Source organism: Triturus cristatus, chromosome 5_1 (assembly GCF_964204655.1).
Source record: "Triturus cristatus chromosome 5_1, aTriCri1.1, whole genome shotgun sequence".
Classification (NCBI taxonomy): Eukaryota; Metazoa; Chordata; class Amphibia; order Caudata; family Salamandridae; genus Triturus; species Triturus cristatus.
In genome coordinates, this window is record NC_140587.1 from 942,445,552 (window position 1) to 942,469,844 (window position 24,293).

A 24,293-nucleotide genomic window follows, 5' to 3' on the forward strand; every position below is an offset into this window, starting at 1 on the left:
TGTTTCCCTTAAGAAGTCGATGATTTCTTGGGAATCAACCTTAGAGACAAACTTGGCCTCGGGCCACTTTGTGTAATAGTCCACCATGACAATAGCAAATCTGCATTGTTGGGGCAAACTGTGAAAGGGTCCTAGGACATCTATGCCAAGTTTTTCCCGCGGTCCACCCGGGAGGGGAATAGGTTGGAGAGGGGAGCAACTAGTGTGAAGACTTTTGTCACTAGAGGAACAAACAGTGCAGTCTTGCACCATTTCTTCAATATCTCTATCCATTTTAGGCCACCAAAAGTACTCTCTTACTCTACGCTTGGTTAATGTGGCCCCTAGGTGCCCATCATGTGCTTTGGTCAGAAGAGTGGATCTGATGTCCACCGGTGGAACAAGTTTTTCTAACCTGAAAACTAGACCATCCTCAATCGAAAGTTCATCACACACCTTGACATAGGGTTGCAAGTTAACATCTACATTCCTTTCCCTGGGCCACCCTTGGGAAATATATTTCATAAGTTTTTTTGAAACTTCATCACCAGCCAACGCCTCTCTCCATTTTTGCTGATCAATAGTACAAACATTATTAAGTTCAACCCTTGCTATGATATAATCCTCCTTATCATCAGAACAACATTCATCAATCCCTTGTATGTCCTGACTGGTGTTAGCAGGTAAACGTGACAGTGCATCCGCTCTTACATTTTTCCCCCCAGCAATATGTACAATGTCAAAGTTGAATTGTAAGAGTTTGGAAGCTAGGCGTGCGATGCGGGGAGTGGCCCCGCGGCTGTTGGTACACCCTAAAATCGCAACTAAAGGTTTGTGGTCCGTTTGAAGAATAAATTTTTGTCCCCACAAATAATTTTTAAATTTTTCAATGCCCCACCAACACGCTAGAAGCTCCTTCTCAATGACTGAATAGTGAGTCTCTGCTTCTCTTAATACTCTGGATGCAAACCCTACAGTGTGTTCCTTTTGGTCAACAATCTGTGTCAAAACAGCGCCCAGTCCATAACTGCTAGCATCAACAGTCAAGGTACACTGGACCCCTTGTACAAATGGCTTCAAGGCCTTGACAGTGCTAAGTTGCTCCTTGATCCAATCGAAGGTGGTCTTGCATTCATCATCCCACACAAATTCACTTCTGTCTTGGAGCAGCTTGGAAATGGGACGAATCTTTGTAGCATAGTCTTGGATAAAGCGGGCATAAAATTCTGTGAGACCTAACAGTGATTTGACTCCTGCTTTGTCTTTGGGAGCGGAGGCATCAACAATGGCTTGAACCAAACTCGGTTTGGGCGTGACTCCTTCACTTGATATCGTGTGACCCAGATAATCCATCTTGTCTTTAGAGAATTCACACTTGTCCCTTTTTAGGACCACCCCATGTTCCTGGAATATAGACAAGATCTTGTTCAGCACTATGTCGTGTTCCTGTTGGTCTTTTGCGAACAGCAGAATGTCATCTTGGAATATGGCCACGTTTTTTATCCCCTTCAGTAAATTGACCATAACTCTCTGAAAGACAGAGGCAGCTGAGGCCAACCCAAAAGGCATTCGACAAAATTGGAACAAACCTGCAGGAGAGTTGAACGCAGTGAAATGGCGTGAATCCTTGTCCAGTTCAATTTGGTGATATGCCGAGGCCAGATCTAATTTGGTGAAGACCTTGGCACCTTCGACTACACCCAGCATTTCTGATATATTCGGTAGAGGATGCGAATCCACCCAGATGACCTTGTTTAGATTGCGCAAATCAATGCAGATTCTGAGATCATTATTTTTCTTCCTTGCCACGACCAATGCTGAAGACCAATCAGACGATTCTATGGGTTCAATAACCCCTCTTTTTTGCATGGACAAAAGTTCTTTTTCCAAGTCTTCTCTGATGCTGAAAGGGATACTCCTTATTTTGTGTTTTACCGGTTCCGCATCACTCTTTCTCTTGATCTTGTGTTTGAATCCTTTGATTTTCCCCAATTCGCCTGAAAACACTCTAGGATATTTATTGAGTAGTTCCTCCACATGTGTTTGGTCCCGAACAACCAGAATCTGTTCCTTTGCTCCAGGGCACAGCATCATACTGAATAAACCTTGGTGGAACCATCCCAATATGTCTAATCCATTGACAGCGACGTAAACTTTTCCATAAATGTGTCTGTTCTTGAAAATCAAGATGTCCTCAAAGTACCCCATCAGTTCTATACTTCTCCCTTCATAGGATACAGGTTCACGGTCAGGCGGTTGCAGAGGTCTGTTACCCCATTTTTTCCTGAACAAAGATTCACTGATCATTGTGATCCTTGCACCAGAGTCTACAAGCAGTCTCAAACTTTCTTCACCTACTCCAATGATGGCATAGGGATCTATACAGTCATCAGGGTTACCACTCCTTATGTTCCCTTCGCTGACGACTACCACCATGTCCTTGAGTTCACAAAGAGTGTCGTCGCTGTCACTACCACTTGCATCCATGGCACATGCTACCTGTTCTTTCTTATATTTTTGGCTTTGGCATACTTTGTCAAAATGTCCCAATTTCCCACATTTGCGACAGGTTGCATTTCTCGCAGGACACGGTCTACCACTTTTCACATGGGAGGGATATCCACATCTGTAACAGATATCAGTTCTTTTGAAAAAATTATTTGGCTGATAATCTTTTTTCCTCTCATACTTTTTAAAACGGACAGGGGTAACAACTTCCACACTTTTACTTTCCAGTTCCTTTATTGAAGATTGTGACGTTTCAATACTTTTCGCTATGCGAATAGATTCATCCAGGGAGGGATTTTCCAAAGATAAGAGCTTTTGTCTTATGGTTTTGTCCAGACATTTTCCTATGAACTGGTCACGAATCAATTGTTCACTGAAATTTTCAAAGTCACATTCTGCCACCAACTTCCTCAAAGCAGTAATGTATGTGTCTACATCTTCCTCGGTTTTCTGCACTCTTTTAAAGAATTTATGCCTAGACACCACCACACTGGGTTGCTTATCAAATCTGACTTTTAATTTCTTCACTGTGTCTTTGTATTCATCAGTATCTTCATCTTCTTCACCCACTACATCAGGTAAATGTTTAAGGGTTTCTCTCCCTGCAAACCCCAGAGAATGAAGTAGTAAAAACTTTTTCCTTTCTGGCCTGAACCTATGTGCTCCTATTGCACCCAGGTAATTTTCGAACGCATCGAACCACTTTCTCCAAGGCACAGGAGGTTCGCCAGGTGTGTCCAGGAAAGGAGGTGGAGGAAGAATAGACTGCATCATGTAAAGTTTTCCTCAAAAGTACGAATGAGGAAATATAAGTATATTTATTGTTCCTACTTATAAGTGGTTAACGGTGGCAATCCCAAGAGTGTACGAAATTACATCAAAGCCAGTATTCTTTTTGAGCCACAACGTTTGAAACAGCCTCTATTACTCCAACCAGAGAGACTGCGAGAAGAATTATGTGTTTTATATTTTTTTTCTCAAGATCGTGCCCACGTTATGTCCTATTTGCCAAGTGCAGAGTTAGTAACCCTTGTTGTCTAAATGCGTTTTTCTTCACACATGTAGATTCTGCCTAGAACACTCCAGTCCGATTTTCTAAGCCCCAGCAATATTCGACGATAAACCTTGCGCAGCAGACTATATGCACTGAAGGTGACAAAAACGAAGCTGCCTCTTTAAGAGCTGGGCGGGGAAGATCGTGTGTCAGCAGGCAGAGAAGGAGGGACAAACAGCGAAGACTACGCGCCTAACGCCTGTCGTCACAAGTTTCCTCACCTCAGACTATCCGGATCGTTCACCAGGAGACATCAGGAAACAGACGCTCGCGCAAGGCTGTGGCAGTGGATCGACACCAACCATCACGTGAGGAATGCGGAGGGCGTCCTGTTCCTCAGGTACCTTTGACCGTAGTCTTTTGTGGGTTCTGTGGGAGTCGTACTCGTCGCCACTTCCTCATGTAGAGATTAGACGGAGTCAGAAGCGTTGAACAGCAAGTCTTTATTTACGAACTCCCACGGGCACGAATGCTTGCCTGTGGCTAACCACAACATACACCGTTATCACCAACCGTCATAACCACTACGTCATCGCAGGCAGCGCGAGACGCTGAATGTACGCCTCGCGCTCAAGCAGCGCGAGGCAGGTCAAGCCACTACAGATAGCATGCTGCCTGTTCTCCTATTGGTTGAACATCCAGGTCTTGAGGTCCTCCCTGAACTGCTGGAGTGATGGTGAGGCAGGGGACTGCAGGGGGAGGTTGTTCCAGGCCTTGGCTGCCAGGTGGGAGAAGGAGTGGCCTCCACTGTTCGTCCGGCGAATGCAATCAGTGGCTGCTAGAGAGAGGGATTCAGAGGGGAGTTCCCTGGTAGGTTGGTGGAAATTTACTCGATTGTTGAGGTACGCTGGTCCTTCGTTGTGTAGCACCTTGTAAGCATGGGTGAGCCACTTGAACTGGCATCTCTTCGCAAATGGCAACCAGTGGAGCTTCCTGTGGTGAGAGTGATGTACGTTCATCTGGGAAGGTTGAGGCTGAGCCTGGCTGCTGTGTTCTGGAAGGGATCACTGACATAATATCGACTACAAAAATATAGAATACCAAAATATCGAATCCCTATCTCCAAACAGGAAAGTACAAAAATATAGAATCCAAAATATCGTTGTAAATAATATAGTTAGTCAAAATATCGAATTTTTTAAATGTAATGTAAAATTAATGAAATAATACATATAAACTGACACATACTTAAAAATACTTAAATAACATTAAAATTAATAAATAATTAATGTAAGTAAAAAAAAAAAAATTAATACATATATATTAACGTAATATTAATTAAAAATATTCAATATTTACTGCGTAGGATAGCGGGCGGGTAAAATTTACTATTACCACTCCAGTAAGGGCAATAGTAGGGAAAGCGTTGGATAGCGGGAGTTCAAAATTTACTATTCCCACTCCAGTGATTACAACAGTAGAGAAAACGTCAAATGGCGTAGGGGTAAAAATTACTATTCCCACTCCAAAGAGTGCAACAGTAGGGAAAGCGTTGGATAGCGTAGGGATAAAAATTACTATTCCCACTCCAGAGAGTGCAACAGTAGGGAAAGCGTTTATAGCGGGAGGGTAAAATTTACTATTCCCACTCCAGTGAGTGCAACAGTAGGGAAAGCGTTGGATAGCGTAGGGGTAAAAATTACTATTCCCACTCCAGAGAGTGCAACAGTAGGGAAAGCATTGGATAGCGTAGGGATAAAAATTACTATTCCCACTCCAGAGAGTGCAACAGTAGGGAAAGCGTTGGATAGCGTAGGGGTAAAAATTACTATTCCCACTCCAGAGAGTGCAACAGTAGGGAAAGCATTGGATAGCATAGGGATAAAAATTACTATTCCCACTCCAGAGAGTGCAACAGTAGGGAAAGCGTTGGCTAGCGGGACGGTCACATTTACTATTCCCACTCCAGTGAGTGCAACAGTAGGGAAAGCGTTGGATAGCGGTAGGGTAAAAATTACTATTCCCACTCCAGAGAATGCAACAGTAGGGAAAGCGTTGGATAGCGGGAGGGTAAAAATTACTATTCGCACTCCAGAGAGTGCAATAATAGGGAAAGCATTGGATAGCGTAGGGGTAAAAATTACTATTCCCACTCAAGTAAGTGCAATAGTAGGGAAAATAATAAATTATTATTTTTTTTTAAATTAATTAATTATTAATACCAAAACAAGTATTACAATTAATTACCAATCACACAAGATTTAATAATTGATTATTTATAAATACCAATACATTTTTGTTTAATTAATTACCTATTAATAATTAATTAACAACCAATTGTTTTTCAATAACAAACATTAATAAATGCAAATAATACCAATTAATAATTAATTAATAATATATTGATTAACGATATACACAAATTATTTAAATAATTAATTTTTTACAATTATATTACTTCCCACCATATTCCCCTATAAACACACTACCCGCTACAAATATTAAATGAATACAATTAACATAATTATCAATTAAAGAATTAATACAAATGAATTACCAATTAATACAAATTATTTACCAATTAATAATTAATCAACAACCAATTAATTTTCAATACCAATTAATAATTAACTAATAACAATTAAATTACTTCCCACCCTATTCCCCTATAAACCCACAACCCGCTATAGAAGTAAAAGTAAAAATAAAATTAAAGATATATTATTAAACAATATACACAAATTAATTAAATAATTAATTATTTACAATTATATTACTTCCCACCATATTCCCCTATAAACACACTACCCGCTACAAATATTAAATGAATACAATTAACATAATTATCAATTAAACAATTAATACAAATTAATTACCAATTAATTCAAATTATTTACCAATTAATAATTAATCAACAACCAATTAATTTTCAATACCAATTAATAATTAACTAATAACAATTAAATTACTTCCCACCCTATTCCCCTATAAACCCACAACCCGCTACAGAAGTAAAACGCAAAATTAAATTAAAGATATATTAATTAACAATATACACAAATTAATTAATTAATTATTTACAATTATATTACTTCCCACCATATTCCCCTATAAACACACTACCCGCTACAAATATTAAATGAATACAATTAACATAATTATCAATTAAACAATTAATACAAATTAATTACCAATTAATTCAAATTATTTACCAATTAATAATTAATCAACAACCAAATAATTTTCAATACCAATTAATAATTAACTAATAACAATTAAATTACTTCCCACCCTATTCCCCTATAAACCCACAACCCGCTACAGAAGTAAAACGCAAAATTAAATTAAAAATAATTAATAATTCCTATAAATTATTATTTAATGTACTATAATTAAATTACTTCCCACCCTACTCCCCTATAAACCCACAAACCTCTACGGAATTAAATTACACAAAAATAAAATAACATAAAATTCATTACTTTAAAAATATTCTAACATACATTCCAATATTAATACATACTTTTAACACATATGCTAACACTTAAAACACTATAAAAAAATCGATATTTTTAACAACTATATTATGACTGTCGATATTACTTACTTCTATATTATTGCAATCGATTTTTCTTACCTGATTTTCGATATTCTTCACCACTATATTTTGGCAATTCGATATTCTGTCCATTCTATATTAAAAACTTGATATTCTGTCCACTCGATATTTTTTTTCCGATATTATGTCTATTTACCTTCTGGAAGGTCTGGAGTTCCGTCATGAGTTGGGTGGTGATTCCTACAAAGAGGGAATTTCCGTAATCTAGTCTGCTTGTGATGAGAGCTTGCATGACTGTTCGCCTGGTGTTCGGTGGGAGCCATCTGAAGACCTTCCTAAGCATTCGGAGGGTGAGGAAGCAAGCAGAGGAGACGGCATTGACCTGCTTCTTCATGGATGGCTGGCTGTTGTCAAGGTTGTGGGTGTGTTCGGTGGGTTTGGAGGCTGGGCCCAGCTCAGGAGACCACCATTCGTTGTTCCAGGGGGTATCCTTGTCTTTTCTGAAGATGAGTACTTCTGTCTTGTCGGTGTTGAGTTTGAGACAGTTGTTGTTCATCTAGGCTTTTAGCCTGGCTAGTAGCTATTGTTAGCTTCATATGGCATTTACTGTTCAGTGCATTGTTGTGGATGTACAGTTCTATATCAAGGAGGTTTATTTTTCTTATTTTCAATTGCATGGTTAATTCCACATTCATGCTATTGTTGTTCAATACCTATAACATCTTTAAAGATATTTAATGGGCCCTTTCTATATTATTAAAATATCATCAGTACACTGTATTCAGGGAATGATATGATGTGTATATTTACTAATACTTTGGTTCCAGGCATGTCACAATTTGTCAGAGTTGGGCTCTTAATGTAGTAGCAACAATCCAAGTAAGGCATAGAGACCCAGACACATTTTTATCAGAAATGCAGAATGCTGCACGTGTGGCTATACTTGTGATGTGTATACTATATTATTCAATATATCATTGTAATATTATCTCCTTTTTTTGTTCATTTGATTATCTCTATCTGTGCACCAAAATGTTCCTTTTCCTGCAGCCTTGACATATGGATTACCCACTTTAAAGTCCCACTATGTAGAAACTCAAAAAATGCTTTAGTACAAGGAAAGGTTGCACTGCTTTACCCTTTACTGTATCTATTCTGTTTCTGTGTGTAAATGAAATTTGTATTAATGCTGTACATTACTTTTGGATAAAGCATGATCGTTGGTTGAACTCTTAGATAATGGTCTGTCATTTAACTTATAACTCAATGCTGTCTCAAAAACAACACAATTTATTATCTGCATTTGCTAAAAGGGGTCATATGGTTGCTCCACTGCTCCTCGAAAATCACTCTAATTCTTGCTGTGGCATGCCCAGCCTGTTTTACTGAACCATATATGCAGTCATCCCGAAAGTATCTCCTTCAAACATACAGAGAGGTCAAAACATGACAGCGCATCTGCTGTCATTGATACCACATGATTACATCACTTTGGCTGTGAGGACTGTCTGCTGGTGTGCAGGAAGAGAGAGACAGAGCTATCCTCAAAATGTTTAGCCTAGTTCATAAGACTCTGCATGGTTGATCACCGATCTACCTCATAAAATGACATCAGGCCTTCCCCAAGATGCATAAACTAGATATAAGAGAGTTTGCTGTAAACCCCTTCTTGTTCAGGACTCTTCTCACTTTCAACACCTAACTTCTTCAACTGAGACTTGAGGGCTACTTTGCTAAGATCAGAAAATCCCTAAACACTTATCTATACTCCCTAGTAATTGTATAACCAAACTGTCTACAAAATATATTTGCTCAGTTGGTCCCCAAAGGTCTCAAAGTTCTGGCTGGTCAGAACCCGAAGGCCAGGTTGCCTCTTTCATCCTTGACTCTCAGGACTCTGTTCTTAAGAACGATCTCGTCCTTCACAAAATTAAAAAAACACCTAAAAACCATCTTCCTCAAGCGCTCACTCCCGAATGGATAGCCGCCGCCTGAACGCAAATCCCTGCTAGTCGTTCCCCCCTGACATTGTTTCTCAAAGGCTAAGGTTATCCTTGCCCTTTGACCCATTTCCTGCTCCTCCCTCCCCCTAAGAGGTTCAACCCAAGACAACGTGCACTCAATGAGGTTGTCTCAGGACTCTCGTACTACCTGAATGCTGCACCGCACACTTGGACTTCCGAACCATTAATTGTATAATCATTGCTCTATTGTACGACTCTTACAAAAACTGTTGTAAAGCGCTCCGATACCCCCGGGTCCGGCCAGCGCTATATAAAACTCCTTAATAAATAAATTAATAAATTAAATAAGGCTGTGTCATCTTTTGGTACATATTCCATCGCATAACTGGTACACCCCCTCCTTTAACGAAGGGACTATGGGGCATATTTACAAGGAAATGATGGAATGTGGAGCTTTGGCACATTTTGCAGCGCCAGGCTCTGTCATTTCCAAAATGCAGGGATGCGCCGAATTTACAACAACATGACACACCTCTGTGGTTTCCCTAGCACTGGCACTAAAAATAGCTGCCTAGCGCCAAAACAGACAAATATTTTCACTATAAAAAAAGACAAAATGATTCGTTTCATCAATGCTTGACTGACATGTGGTATTTGACATGGCAAGCAAGTTAGCTTCTCTTTGATCGATCCAAAGAGTTGTTCGTAAGATATCTCAGATGAATCACAGGCTTCACCAGATTTAAGATCGAGCACCTCGAAATCAAACTTGCTTCTTTTGGAGATGTTATATTGTTTATGAAAGAACCACATTGTCACTCTGGGCAAGCAACATTGATGAACTGTTCACGACAGTCAGGCTAAAAGTGATATTTCTACTCTTAAAATATCCGCCTCTCTGTTGAAGCAGCCCTGACAAGGAGCAGCCTTCTGGCCCACATCTGCTCTTGTACATTTTGCCAAGCTTCAGGTGCCCACTTAAGGTACATACGTTGTAGCAACAGTTGAAGAGCACCTAATGACCTGCCCAGGTATTAATGCTCTCAATATATGTGCTAAATCAATCACATCTTCTTCTTTCAAGACTAGGGGCCAGATCTACAAAGGTTTTGCATCGGGTTTGCGTAACTTTTTTAATGGCGAACCTGGACAGATATTTTGGGGGTATTTACAAAGCCACACAAATGGCTATTTGGGTTGCTTTGTAAAAAATAAGTAACACAACGCTGCGCATTGTACTGCCTTGCATTACTTTGTGTCAGGGAGGCGTTCAATGGGCTGTGCATGGGAGTTCATGTGCATCCACCCATGGATTTTAGTGCAAATTCATATCTACAAAGACTTCTAGAAATGGATTTGTGTCAAAATGGTGCACCTGCCTGAGACTGGGGTAACAGGGAAAAATATCTTTATTTCTCTTCGTTATTTCTTCTTTGCCTGTATATTGCATTCTGAAGCACACATACCAAGAGTAAACAGCTTCAAAAGCCAGATGCGTGGAGGAACCAATCCGTTCTGGCACAAGAACCTATCCAGATAACAATATAGACACCCTTTCACTTATGGGGCACGGTGCCTGAGTAGGGGCTAGCAGCAACAAGTGATCCAGTGCATGGAGAGAGCAGATCTGAGACATTTCTTTGAAGATATGGTGCAGTTCTGCTCCCTCCCATTCACACAATGTAGCACAGCAACTTCCCTTCCTACGCTTCGTGGTTGAACTCTGAAAATATGCCCATAAGTACTAGTATTCACCCGTGCTAGAACAGAATTGTCAAAATGAAAAATATAAAATATTTAGGGGCATATTATCAAGAAACGGCGTTAGAATTATCGCCGCTTTAATAGGCCCTTGAGAATTCCATTAGAAGCCCATGTTCTGGTGTTAACATGGGCTTCTATTGGAATTCTCATGGGCATATTATCAAGCCCATTATCGCCGCTTTATCGCCAGTTTTCTGCCGCTAAAGCGGCGATAATTTTAACGCCGTGCTTGATAATATGCCCCGTAGTGAGCCATTTTTAAAAAACAATTCAGGTTATACAACAACATGAACAAAACCATAAAGAAAATTACTGGTCGGTGGAGTGCTGTTCACTTCTCATGCTGTCCCGCTGTGTTTGCCTTAAGGTGATGTCAACGATAATTACTTTTGAAACCAGGTATTCAACACGCTTCAAAACATTACAAAAACCAACAAAATGGTTTCGAAAATCCTGTTAGGCAATTCACCACGTTTTTGCATATTTTCCCTCCAGAAATTACGGGTTCAGCCAATTATAAGGACATTAAACACAGTTAGTTCATGGTGCACGAACAGCTTGAGAGGCCCGTCTTGGTAGAAGCCATATGTTCAGTGGCCTCCTGGAGTTATTCAGAGGATCAGCAAGTAATTAGCTGTAGACTGAAAGCTATTTAGAATAATTACCAAATCATTAAACCTATTTAAACTTAAGAGCAAAGAAATATACTGTGCATGAGCCCAGGTCTGCCTTAATGTTTGACATGAGTGAGCCACCCAACTGTGCCTGTAGTATGAGAAAACAAGCATTTGCAATGCAATAGGTCTCGCATTACTAAAAGTTTGAGTTATTGGTGTTGCATAATTATTTGCAAAGCCAATAGCTCAAACTTTCAGTAATGCGAGACTCATTGCATTGCAAATGCTTTACCTTTGGTATAATCGCGGCACCCGCGCTTTACTTTTAATGTTATAAGTAAAGCGCTGGTGCCGCGATTATACCAAAAGTAAAGAAAGAGATGTTTTTTTCGATTCCTTTCATTTTGGTATAATCGCGGCACCCGCGCTTTACTTATAACATTAAAAGTAAAGCGTGGGTGCCGCGGTCATACCAAAGGTAAAGAAATAGAAAAAAATCTATTTCTTTACTTTTGGTATGATCGCGGTGCTCCAGCGTTGAGTACAAAATCCCTCCCTCCGTCACAGACCAAAGATCTCACAAACATACACTATACATACATTCGCTGGTGGGGCCCATAACACCAACATTCACTCACCATCAATCTGTGTTTCTCGGGAGGCGATTATCTTCCCAACGCTGACATGAAAGGAATTACCTCTTTACCCTAATGAGCAACAAATCTACTCAACCTTCTGATACTCATTAGGCCCTGAACTTCACCTTTAGTATTCCTCTCATAAATCGGGAAGGATCAGTTAGTTGCAGGTTTAGGTTGACTTCCAATTCTCTAATTTACCTTTAAATTAATACATTTTCAATGAATAAACAACCCAACTCATTCTGTAGTTAATCAATTCAATCTTTATCTAATTAATGCAAATTAAATCATTTGTTTAATCAAGTCGCCAATCATATTTACCTATTCTGGCTAATTGTCGTCCTCTAAGTCAAATCTGGTTGTCTCTCAAATCTATGCCCATCAAATTTAGTAATTCAAGTTCATCAGGAGTTTGGGCATTAATTCAGTCCGTCAAAGATTCATGGAAACAGCTGTCCTGCAGCGTCACCGTCCACTCCGTCAGCATAACGTCAGGAAATCGAAAAAAGCCAAAAACGACCTGCACCAACCTCTCTATTCTACCATAATTTATAGTAAAAATCATTGACAAAATGTAACAAGTATTGGTTTCCTGCTCCTCTGATTGGACAATCGAAGATCGTCTGACAGGGTTCTCACGAAATAATGTCTTTTAGATCATCAGTCTTGCTTGTTCCGGTTTTAAGAGGAGTCTTATTGTTCTTTCGAAAAGCTGGCTTGCTTCCCAGGGCGACCTTGGTGGGTACAGTCTGGTCAGGGTCATGACGAGGCCACTGTAGCTGGCGTTAGCGCAGGCGCACTTCACCCAAAACCTCGTGTAGCATCGACGGTCAAGTTAGATACCGGAGGCAGCCATTTTGTGGCAGGCCCAAATGGTCAACTTAAGCAAAAGAAACACAAAACGCAATTAATACATAGAAATAACTAATAAAATGTTATTCCCTCGCTAATACCCATATGTGTATGTATTTATCTAGCAATAAGCAACACTCAAGCGGTTTATACTTACTAAATAAAGCACAAATCACAAATACATCACAAAAGCAACATATATCATGCAATATTCTAATTGTCTATCATTAGTATGCGTACATAATTTAGTTTACGAATTAATAAAGTAATGCAAAGCAATCCCACGTGTATTTCAGTTATTAATAAGTTTGATTAATAATTTCCACTTCAATCCATTAGTTCGATTATAATTGAGTAATTAATTTAATTAACATAAACATGCAAAATGGGGAGGGTATACAACATTTTTTGAATTACCCGCTCCAACAGCAGCACCCGCGCTCTACTTTTAATGTTATAAGTAAAGCGCGGGTGCCGCGATTATACCAAAAGTAAAGAAATAGATGTTTTTTTCTACTTCTTTATCTTTGGTATAATCGCGGCACCCGCGTTTTACTTATAACATCAAAAGTAAAGCGTGGGTGCCATGCTTATACCAAAAGTAAAGAAAAACAAGTGGTGCGTGCGTCACGCCTGTGTCTGGGCACGATCATAGCTCCTCCCATGGCCTATTGGTGTCTATTACGTGCTTGGGGCACGTAATAGATACCAATAGGCCATGAGAGGAGCTATGCGCGCGCCTCGGGCCAATTGCGTGCAGTCTTTTAGTATAAGATGCACGCAAAGGCCAATGGGGGAGCTGAAAAGGAAACGTACACGCTCGTGCATGTGAGATTCCTAGGTTAGCTTGATTTCTCTGTTTTTCACCTACTAAAGGTCTCGCGACCTGCGCGAGCACTGCGGCGCAGTGCAACGCAGGTCGCGAGACCTAAAAATATACTGGGCACTAATTGAGGGCATCTTATCAACGTGTGCAATCTAGAGGGATGGCACTTACCACTTGAGAGTTTCTACACTCTGTTCCATCTCAGGAATTTTTGTATCTGTTTTTGAGAGTTCGGCATACACATGGATAGATGTGGGTCAAGGAAGGACCATGCAGCAGGAAAGTGCTATTTGGATTTAAAGAAAAATTGTGTCCCCTAAACTAAATATGGGTGAGATTGCTTCAATATTTTTGAAAATATTATTGGGAGTGTAAGAAATTGCGTTATTGGTTGAGTGGGATGGAAGCCTCACTCAGGCAGCAACCACAAACCTTGTCAGTGTGAACCACCAAAGCCACTAAATTAACCTGTGCTTAACCCTCTGGTAACTTGGCTCAAAGGAGAGAGGCTTAATTTTACAGGTGATGTTTAAGGTATTTATGCAGCCCGATGTTTAAGGTATTTATGTAGCACATAAACAGTAATAAAGTGAAAATACAACACAAGAAAAATCTCAAATCAATTCAGACAAGCTAGAGTAAATTCTAACAACTAAAATTATACCGGAAAGGCAAAATTCCAGTCAGGAACGGAGATATTGACTTTTCAAGTTTTTATCAAATAACGCAAAATGGAAGCAAAGTGTTAACTGAGGGTATATGGTCATGCTGGGCTGGAACAAAGTCACGAGTTCAGACCAACTGCGTTGGAGCACAGGGCGACCACAGGACCGAGTTCAGTCTGCTTGGAGTTGTACCTTATGTTGTCATTGGTGGGAGGTCTGCACGTTGTTGCTTTGTGAGGCTTCGCATTGCTCTGTGTTGGTTCCGATAAAGCTATCAGCTGTGCAATGAGGCTTCATGGGGATATGAGTCGCTTACCATCAGTATCAAGAGGGCTTTCAGGTGTACGGCAAGGCTTTATGGGGCTTCACATCGCTCAGCCTTTTTCTTAATGAAGCTTTCAGCTGTGCGGCGATGCTTTGTGGGACTAGGCATTGCTCAGCATTGGTTCTGCTGCAGCTTTCAGATGGGCAGTGACTTTTCGCAGGGCTTCGCATCGTTCAGTCTTGGTTCCGATGAAGCTTTCAACTAGGTGCTGAGGCTTTGCGGGGCTTCACAACGCTTTGCTCCAGAATTGATGAAACCTGAAGCTTGGCAAGGAGGAGTTCTCTCTGATGCCAGCCAAGGTTCCAGAGCCTGGTAGGCCCCTCTTGGGAATCAGGACTCACTGCAGAAAAGGCCAGAAGCAGGGCTAGGGCAGGTCCAGCTGCAGCTGGTCAGTGTTAGAAATGGGGGTCTCTAGTTGGCAGAGATGTGTACCTTGTCCAAGTAGGGACCTTTCCTTCTAGTCAGGGTGAGGGAGTTACGCACTTTCGATAACCCCTGCCCATGACCTTGGTAGCTTGGCATGAGCAGACAGGCTGATCCCAAAGGTAATGCATAATGTATTTTTTCCCAAACACACAGTAACACAGTGAAAACCTCATAAATGGACACAACACCAGTTTAGAAATATAGAGCATCTTTATCTAAACTAAACAAGACCAAAATGACAAACATCCACAATACATATATCAAGGGATCACTTTTTAGAATGATTATTGCAAAAATAATGCTTCTAGAAACAAATAGCTCCAACTGGGGTTTATACAACGTTGTGACAGACATACATCCAAAGTAGAGTGCCGACAGCAGGGTGCACGAGCTGGCCACAGAGTCACACGGATCCCTAAGTAACAGTGCCTTTGAACATGAAGTCCAAAGACGGTGCACAGTGTCACAGGGGTGAAGCGTCGATGGGCCAAGTTTAGGCCGGCTCCTTTCTGCCACAGTGGAGGCAAGGCATTGAGTCTACGTGGAGGCGAGGTGTTGAGTCTGGAGTGGCAGGGGACGGGAGGTGAGGCAGCATCGGTGGTGAGGCGTCGGTTCCGTTCAGCAGTACGGAGTCGATGAGTTTGAGAAGTCACCCACATCGGTTTATCAGCTCTGCGATGACAAGGTGCCAGTGCTGGTGGCAACAAATATCATGGAGTGCTGGCATCTGTCGTACTTTAATCTCTGTCACCGCGTAAGGGACATGGCCCTACCCCTGTCTATCCTGGTATTAGCAAACCGCAAATGGTTAATGCGGCATGTACGAGTGCTTAATATATCGTTCTAGCTATGAATGCACTGTGTACACGTCGTTTTACGTTACTTCGCGGGTTCCATTTTGGAAGCGGTGGCCATCTTGTCATTGCCCTCACATAGGCTATAATGGAGCAAATACGGGCCTCACAGTACATGTGCCTTCCCGTGACTTCTCTGTGACCTGGGCAGCTGGCTCTGCTGCCCCAGGTCAAACTGGTCTCACGAGTTCCCCATCCTCCGTCCACCTGTGATTAGCATCAGGGCTTGACCCATCATAAAACCCTTTCATTCTACACGAGCCCCCGGCTAATCTCTTTCACACCTGACTGATTCCTGCTTTATGACTTGTTTCCATCAACAGGAGCTGCCCGTGTTTTATTGGGGCCTATTGATATCGAATGTGGGATCTGGACCTTACTGTGTAAATCATTGTGGGCTGTTTGAACTGGAATGTGGGATGGTCATCATGACTCTGCCTTTTTCTTTGAAATGTACACTTGTTTATTACCGTATCATAAAACCTAGGAATGTATGCTTGAGGCAGGAAAAAGCGTATTTAAGATGAAGTCCGTTTCTATGATTTTCAGCAGTCTCCTGAGAACATACACGCTGTTGTACTTCTAGGATACCTGTAATTGGTCTGCAGCCAATAAACGATCTTTGACTTCACCCAGAAGACTCTGTGTTTCTGTAGGTCTGGAACAGGGTGAACCCAGAAGTCATAGGGTGTGTGCCCCTGCACCGCTGGGACTAAAATACCCAGTACTTCAGTTTGGCGCCCAACGTGGCGCGATTTCAGTGGTACCAGTCCAAGCCAGAGGTTCGTGAGGAGCTTCGTGTGGAAATTCCGGAGGAAGGCCGCCACTTCATCGACCCCTGCATGTCGACGTGGTCCGAAAGTCTTTTCTGCGAGGTTCTCCGCGTCCCGACGGCTACGAAGGACTGCTGCCCTGATTAATCGACCTGTTTTGGACCCTTGACGAGTTTGAGAGAGCGAAACAATCGAGAGAGTCTTCTGGTGACGCCATCGATCAGCAATATTCAGTTAAGTATAAGTGGAGCGTCTCCCATTTGTTTGGTATCCCTCGGGATCGTTTTGATTTGGGAATTTGGAGTTTGCAAACGCCAAAGCCAGAGGACTCGTGTATTCACGAGACTATCGTAATCGATAATCCTCTGACGTTTAGATCTAGACTAGTGAGCGAAGATGCCTGGTTCTAGAATATTTGGTAGATTGTTTTGTTTGGGTTGTGGAAGAGATTTCCAGCTGGAAGAATCATGTCCGGTTCCTCCGGTTGGAACTCCAACTTATGAGCTCTATGTAAAACATGGCGTAGGCCCTATTGCATATAACGAAGTATGGATCCACTACACCAGAAAAGACGGTGTTTTAAAATGGCCCCAAAATGGTAGTTTCGATACCGATATTTTAGATAATTTGGAAATTAAATTGTTCAAAAAGAAAGCCCGGCCGCAATGTTTGATTCTTTCCGCTTATGGCGAAAGGAAGCCAAACAGAAGGAAATTAAGCTAGCGAAGAAGAATAAAAGAGAGAGAGGTATGACAGTAATGCAAGCAGCTGTACAATTTAAAGACAATGAGGAGGAACAGATGAATGAGCAATTGCACAGACAGCGTAAGTTAGGGATCGACAAATGTTACCCAGCTTTACCACACTCTAAGCAGAATGAGTCCAAAGAAAAGGAGAAAGATCCCCTGATGTCGCATTTGTTGAGTTTGCCACCCCCGTATGCTCAAAATGCCACGGCACCTCCCCAGCTTGTGAATATGCCACCTCCAGTTAATATACTGCAAGCCTTGCCGCTACCGCCAGCTGCTGCACAGCCGGCTCTTATTCACATAGCGCAGCCCTCTCAAGGGCCGCCAGTTGTGTTTCCAACTGCCCCCGCACTTCCTGCGACTTTGTCTAATTCAGCAGCTGCCTCCCCTAACACTCTTCCTTGCACCACTCCGGTACCTGTTTCTGCATCCTCTTTTCTCCCCTCTGTTTTTCCCCCTGTTTTCGCCTCAGCTTCTCCTTCAGCGCGACAGCGCTTAGCTAATGTGGTTACTACGTTAATGTCGCCTCTCTTCGAGTCATCCAGTGCGACTGCTGGTTTACAGCGTAAGCAATTGCGTAGTCAGTTGCCTAACCCCGATGAGAAAAAGGTAATAGATCGCATGGCGCGTAGATGGATTGTATTCCCTTCACTGTATGATGTGGAATCAGTTGTCAACGTTTTCCATCAGTGGGATGCCCCAAAACAGAGATATGTGTTTGAGAAAATGTGCGAAATTCTCTGTGAAGAATTGGAGGATAGTGGTAAAGACCCGAGCCCGCAGGAGTTGTGTAGAGTGAGGTTTGATTTTGGAACTGGTACAATTGTGGATCGCGAGGTAGATAAAGCAGTTGCGGTTGTATTGTCCTTCAGGAATGATGATTGTCAACAGTCGTTGTTTGAACCTGATGTCCCTATGGGAAAGAGGGTAAAAGCACGTCAATATCCGATGCGTGAGGTTCCCCCAGTTTGGAGACCCGCTGATCCAAATGCTAATCCACCTGTCGTAGCACATTTCCAGCGTATTTGGGTACATGTTCCATGGAAAAGATCTGAGGTGTTAGCACTCAAGCAGACATTGCCTGATCCCCGTAAAAACCCTACTGGTTATTATAAGGAGTTGTCACAAACTGCAGAATCTTGTGTAATGAATCTGGCTGACGTAGATATGCTGTTTGGGAATGTGGTTCCACAGCCTTTGTGGGGATCCATACGTAATACGGATCATGCTGCAGAACTAGGGGACACATGGGCTAACATCATCGCTGCTGATGCTAGACAAACTGGTGGTGCGAAACCTGAGCCTTTAATAGCAGAACTGCCTGGTAGAATCATCACGTATATGAAGACAATAATGCCCGCGATGCGCGTAAATTGGGACAAGCTATCTGCATGCAAGCAGAAGAAAGATGAGACAGTGTCAGACTTCTTTACCAGGTTTGAAGAAACGTTTGTTGACCACAGTGGGCAAGATATGAGTACTGAGGGTGGCCAACGGTTATTTGTGGATAAGTTTGTGCAGAATTTACTTCCTGACCTGTGTAAAAAGTTAAAAGATTCAGAAAGTTCTTGGGCTGTTTCCTCTTCAGCGCAAATACTGGCTACTGCACAGTATTATGAAAACAGAGATAAAGACGAGAAAGATAGAACAGAAAAGAAAACGAAGGAATTAAAGACAAAGGTCCTTTTACAGCAGGCCTATCCGCCACGTGGAGGTCAGAATAATTATAGGCAACCCCAAGGTGTCTATCACCAACCCCAACAATTTCAGAACAATCAGCAAATGAATGGGTATTATCAACCACGTGTCCCTGTAGGTCCCAACCAATGTTCATACTGCAAAGAGGAAGGTCATTTTAAATACAGTTGCCCTAAATTAATGCAGCGTAACGGTAATGCGTATGGCGCAAGAGGTAGGGGTGGTCAGCAAGCTCCTAGAGGCAGAGGGCGTGGAAATACTCCCCAGAACGCGCGTCCCCTGCCGCCTCAAAATACCATCAATAGTTTTGACCAGCAAGCTAACACGACTAGTAATACAGCTCAGTATTACAATAATGATTATTATGCAGAGGACGGCGATGCAGAGAATAATGATTACTAGGACAGCCGTAGACAGAGAGAGGGAGTTGTTTCAGTGCCAGTGGATCAGAGTGGACCGTATGTTGAGGTGACTACAGCAAATGTAACGGAGCCCTTTCTGCTAGATACTGGTGCTGCAAAGAGTTCAATCATGCATTCAAAACTCCCTGGCGCACCTTTGTCTGGCGATATAAATGTTTCAGTAGGTTTTTCTGGCGCCCCAGTTAGGAATCCGATTTCTAGTCCCATGTCACTTTCTATTGGGCCTTGCGAGCTGAAAGCACCCCTGATTCTGACAACAGGTTGTGGTGAGAATTTGCTAGGATTGGATTTGTTGAAAAGATTGCATGCTACACTGTATTGTTCACCGTCAGGAGTACAACTTACATTAGGTAGCACAGTGATTTCCCCGATGTACTTGTCTAAAAATACAATGCCGCCGGAATTGTCATCCCTTCCGGATGTCCTTTGGGCTACTGGTCCCAATGATGTGGGCCTCTTGGAGATACCGCCATACGTGGTAACTTTAAAGGCTAATGTCAGACTGCCACGTATTCCCCAGTATAAGATCTCTAATGAAGGCCAGAAAGCATTGTTAGACATTGTCGGCGACTTGATTAATAAGGGTGGGATTGAAGAGACAAGAGGCAACGTTTGCAATAGTCCGATCTTACCTGTCTTGAAACGAACGGACCCTTCACAGCCACCTGTTTACAGATTTGTGATTGATCTTAGAGAGGTTAATAAGATTGTTGTGCCACAGTTTCCAGTTGTCCCTGATATAACTGCCTTGTTAACGATGATTCCAGCCTCTGCTGCATGGTTTTCAGTGATCGATTTAAAGAATGCTTTCTTTAGCATCCCAATTGCAGAAGAGAGCAGAGACATTTTTGGCTTTAGTCTGGGAGGCCGAAGCTTCCGCTTCAAACGCGCTCCCCAGGGCTATTGTGAGAGTCCATCCATATACAGTCAAGCTTTGAAAGCGCAGCTTGATGCACTTATTTACCTAGTGGCGCTATTCTGATTCAATACGTGGACGATTTACTAATCGCCGCGGATACTGAAAAGATCTGCAAAGAAGCCACATTGTCATTGTTGCGCCATTTATCTGCTTTCCATCATAAAGTGTCTCTCTCAAAGCTGCAATATTGTCGACAAGAAGTGACCTACTTAGGTCATCTCTTATCGAAGGATGGAAGGAAACTGACCCCAGAAAGAATTCAAACCATTGCACAGTTGAGTGTGCCAAAAACACAGAGAGAAGTGCGTGCTTTCTTGGGCATCACTTCATACTGTAGGCACTGGATCCCAAACTTTTCCTTGTTGGCAAAACCTTTGTTAGCCTTAACATGCAAAGACACACCGAATCCTATCCCATGGTCTGAAGAGTGCCTGAAAAGTTTTGTGGAATTGCGCAATGCATTGTGTTCAGCTCCTGTGTTGGGTACCCCTGACTATAGTAAGCCTTTTACATTGTATGTTCACGAGAAAGATGGATGTGCGTTGTCAGTTTTAACACAGCCTTTTGGCGACAGACCGCGCCCATGCGCATATTTTTCATCAACCTTGGACCCTGTAGCGAGGGCATTGCCACGCTGTCTGAGAGCGACAGCTGCTGCAGCTATGTCTATCCGACAATCTGCTGGTCTGGTAATGGACAACACATTGATCGTTATGGTTCCACATGCTGTAGACACATTATTAAATAGGACCAAGACACAACACTTGACTAGTGCGCGATTATCAGGCTATGAGCTCACACTGTTAGCAAATCACATACACATAAAGAGATGCAATACGCTGAATCCAGCTACGTTATTGCCAATTCCAGCAGACCTAGATGAGAGTGAGCAACATGACTGTCTGTTCAGTAAAGAGGAAGAGACGAAAGGGAGAGTAGATTTAAAAGATACTCCCCTGACTGAGTGTGATGGTACTCTATGGGTGGATGGCTCGTGTTTCAAGCTCCCTAATGGTGACACGACTGCTGCATATGCTATCACGACTTTACACACGGTAGTGGAAACTGCACGAGTGCCACATAATTCGGCCCAAGCAGCGGAATTAATCGCCCTCACAAGAGCATGCGTGTTGTCTGAAGGAATGAGAGTGAATATTTACACAGATAGCCAGTACGCCTTCGGCGTGGCTCATAATTTTGGGCGTTTGTGGAAAGAGCGTGGGTTCCTGACGTCGCATGGAGCTAAAATCCAGAATGGCAAGTTGGTGAATGATCTCCTTGAGTCACTGACCCTACCGTTGCAAGTTGCGATCATGAAATGCAGTGCGCACAGGAAAATCACAGATGATGTTGGACGTGGGAATGCGTTTGCTGATGAAATCGCGAAAGAAACAGCACAGGATGTGAAGACTAGAATGTATGTTGCAGGCCCCGCAAGATGGGTTGATGATGTTGGGATGTGTGAAAACACAATAGAGAGTGTGAAGTCGCTTCAAGCTGAAGCTACAGAGAAAGAATTAAGCAAGTGGAGAGAAAGTATGGGTAAGTTAGATGAGAATGGTTGTTGGATTGATCTGACAGAACATAGGCGATGGTTGTTACCTGACGCATATGTGCTCCCAGTGGTTACAATGGCACATGGAATGGCACATATCAGTACGAAAGGAATCTGTAAGTTGTTGGCTCCGGTATGGCAGAATGCTGGAATTCCCAAGTGTGCAGAGAATGTGGTCAAGAATTGCATGGTATGCTTGAAGTACAACCCTGGTAGGGGAACCCCAACTCCAGCTGGTCACTTTGCACCCCCATCATATCCATTTGAAGTTTTGCAGTTGGACTTTATTCACATGGAAAGATGCAACAACCTAAAATATGTGTTGGTGGTTGTTTGTGCTTTCTCGAAGTGGATAGAGGCTTATCCTCTGAAAGATAACACTGCCCTATCCACAGCCAAAGCCCTTGTGAAAGAATTCTTCCCTAGGTTTGGGATGCCAAGAATGGTGTGGTGTGATAATGGAAGTGAGTTTGTGGGTAAAGTGATGAAGAATGTATGTGAAGGTTTAGGCATCAAGCAAAAGTTCCACGCTGCAAATCACCCCCAATCAGCTGGATTAGTAGAGCGCTACAACGGTGCTCTAAAACTTAAGCTGGCCAAAATCCAGGCGAGCACCGGTCTTAAATGGCCTGACGCCCTGCCTTTAGCACTCCTGTCCACCAGAATGACCGTACACTCACGAGTGGGACTTAGTCCTTATGAAGTAGTTTTTGGCCGCCCGGCCAATGTATGGGGTGTACCGAGGCCTACGAAATTTAGTGAGATTGAGCATCCGGTACTACTCGATTACCTGTATGATTTGACTGTTAAATTGCGTGTTTTGCACCAACAGGTACATGATACTCTTCCTCAAGCTTCTGAAACTCCTGGACACCCTATCAACCCTGGTACGTGGGTGCTGGTCCGAAATTTCCAGCGCAAGAGCAACGACGAGCCTCGCTGGATCGGCCCTCACCTTGTGCTTTTATCAACAAGATCAGCGGTGCGAGTAAAAGGGAAGAAACACTGGATCCATGGCACCCACTGCAAAGTAGTCCCCTTGCCTCTGCCACACGACCAGTGGGTCCAGGAGGGTATCGCCGACTCTGAGACAGACACTGTACCTCGTTTTGTACCATTCAGTGAGGCACGCATAAAAGACACAGCTTCAGACCAAGAGAGTGACAATATTCTGCAAGAAGCTGTGCCACTGTCAAATCGACTGGACACCACAGAGCCTGAACTTTTGTTCCAAGACCAAACAGCACCTGGCCGTCTCCGCTATAATTTGAGACCAAGACCTATGGACAAATAAAAATTTCCTTACTATTTCCTTTTTTGATATTTAGGCTCTCCCATCTGAAGGACTTTCTTGATTTTTTGTTTTTCGAACCACCATCCGGGTTCAGCCGCAGGGTCGCGGTGCCAAGACTTTGGGGTACAGGCCGAAGACGTTAGGTCAACGGTTCTGGTTGGTCTAGGGCGTTTCCCTGGACTGACAGGTGTACTCCTTAGCAGAAGAAACTCATCCGCCGCGAGCGGCCCGATTAGAGGATGGAGTTTTTTAAGATGGAGAGACCCGTTGAGGAAGTAAACTTTAAAGCAAGGATGTGTAGAATTGTAAAAAGTAAATGTTTTTTATTTTTGTGCCTATTTACACTGTGTAGTATAATAATGTTCATCGTAGGATTTATGTTTTTCTCCTCTCAAAAGACCATTGCGCCCACTGTACAGCCTATACCTCTTTCTACTGCCTCCTCTCACTCTTTTCACCCTCTACCTGAACACGAATAGACCAGACGATCAGAGTTTGTAAATAACTCATTTATCCAGCTCTTGCACCAGCACCAACTAGTAATGAATACGACCAATTACTGGGTGTGTGGGTTAATGCCACATACCATTAACAAGGGTATTCCCTATTTGGTGCTGCCATTTAGTTACAATGGATCGTCATGGGCATTCCAGACCATGTTCCTCTATGCTCTAGATGCTTACTCCCCGCGACAACCGCGTTCCATCAGACCTGGTACAAATAATAAAGCCTTAGTGAGAGGAATTGCTGATATGAGTAGGGATATTGATGCATACTCATCCATTACCAAAGAAGAGCTGAGAGCTTATGTAGGGTGGAACGCGACGGGGTATAGTATTAGTCTGGGTGAAAGACAGCGAAAAATCTCATCTCCAATCTGGGTCGTACCCCACATGGGTCGGTTCTGCT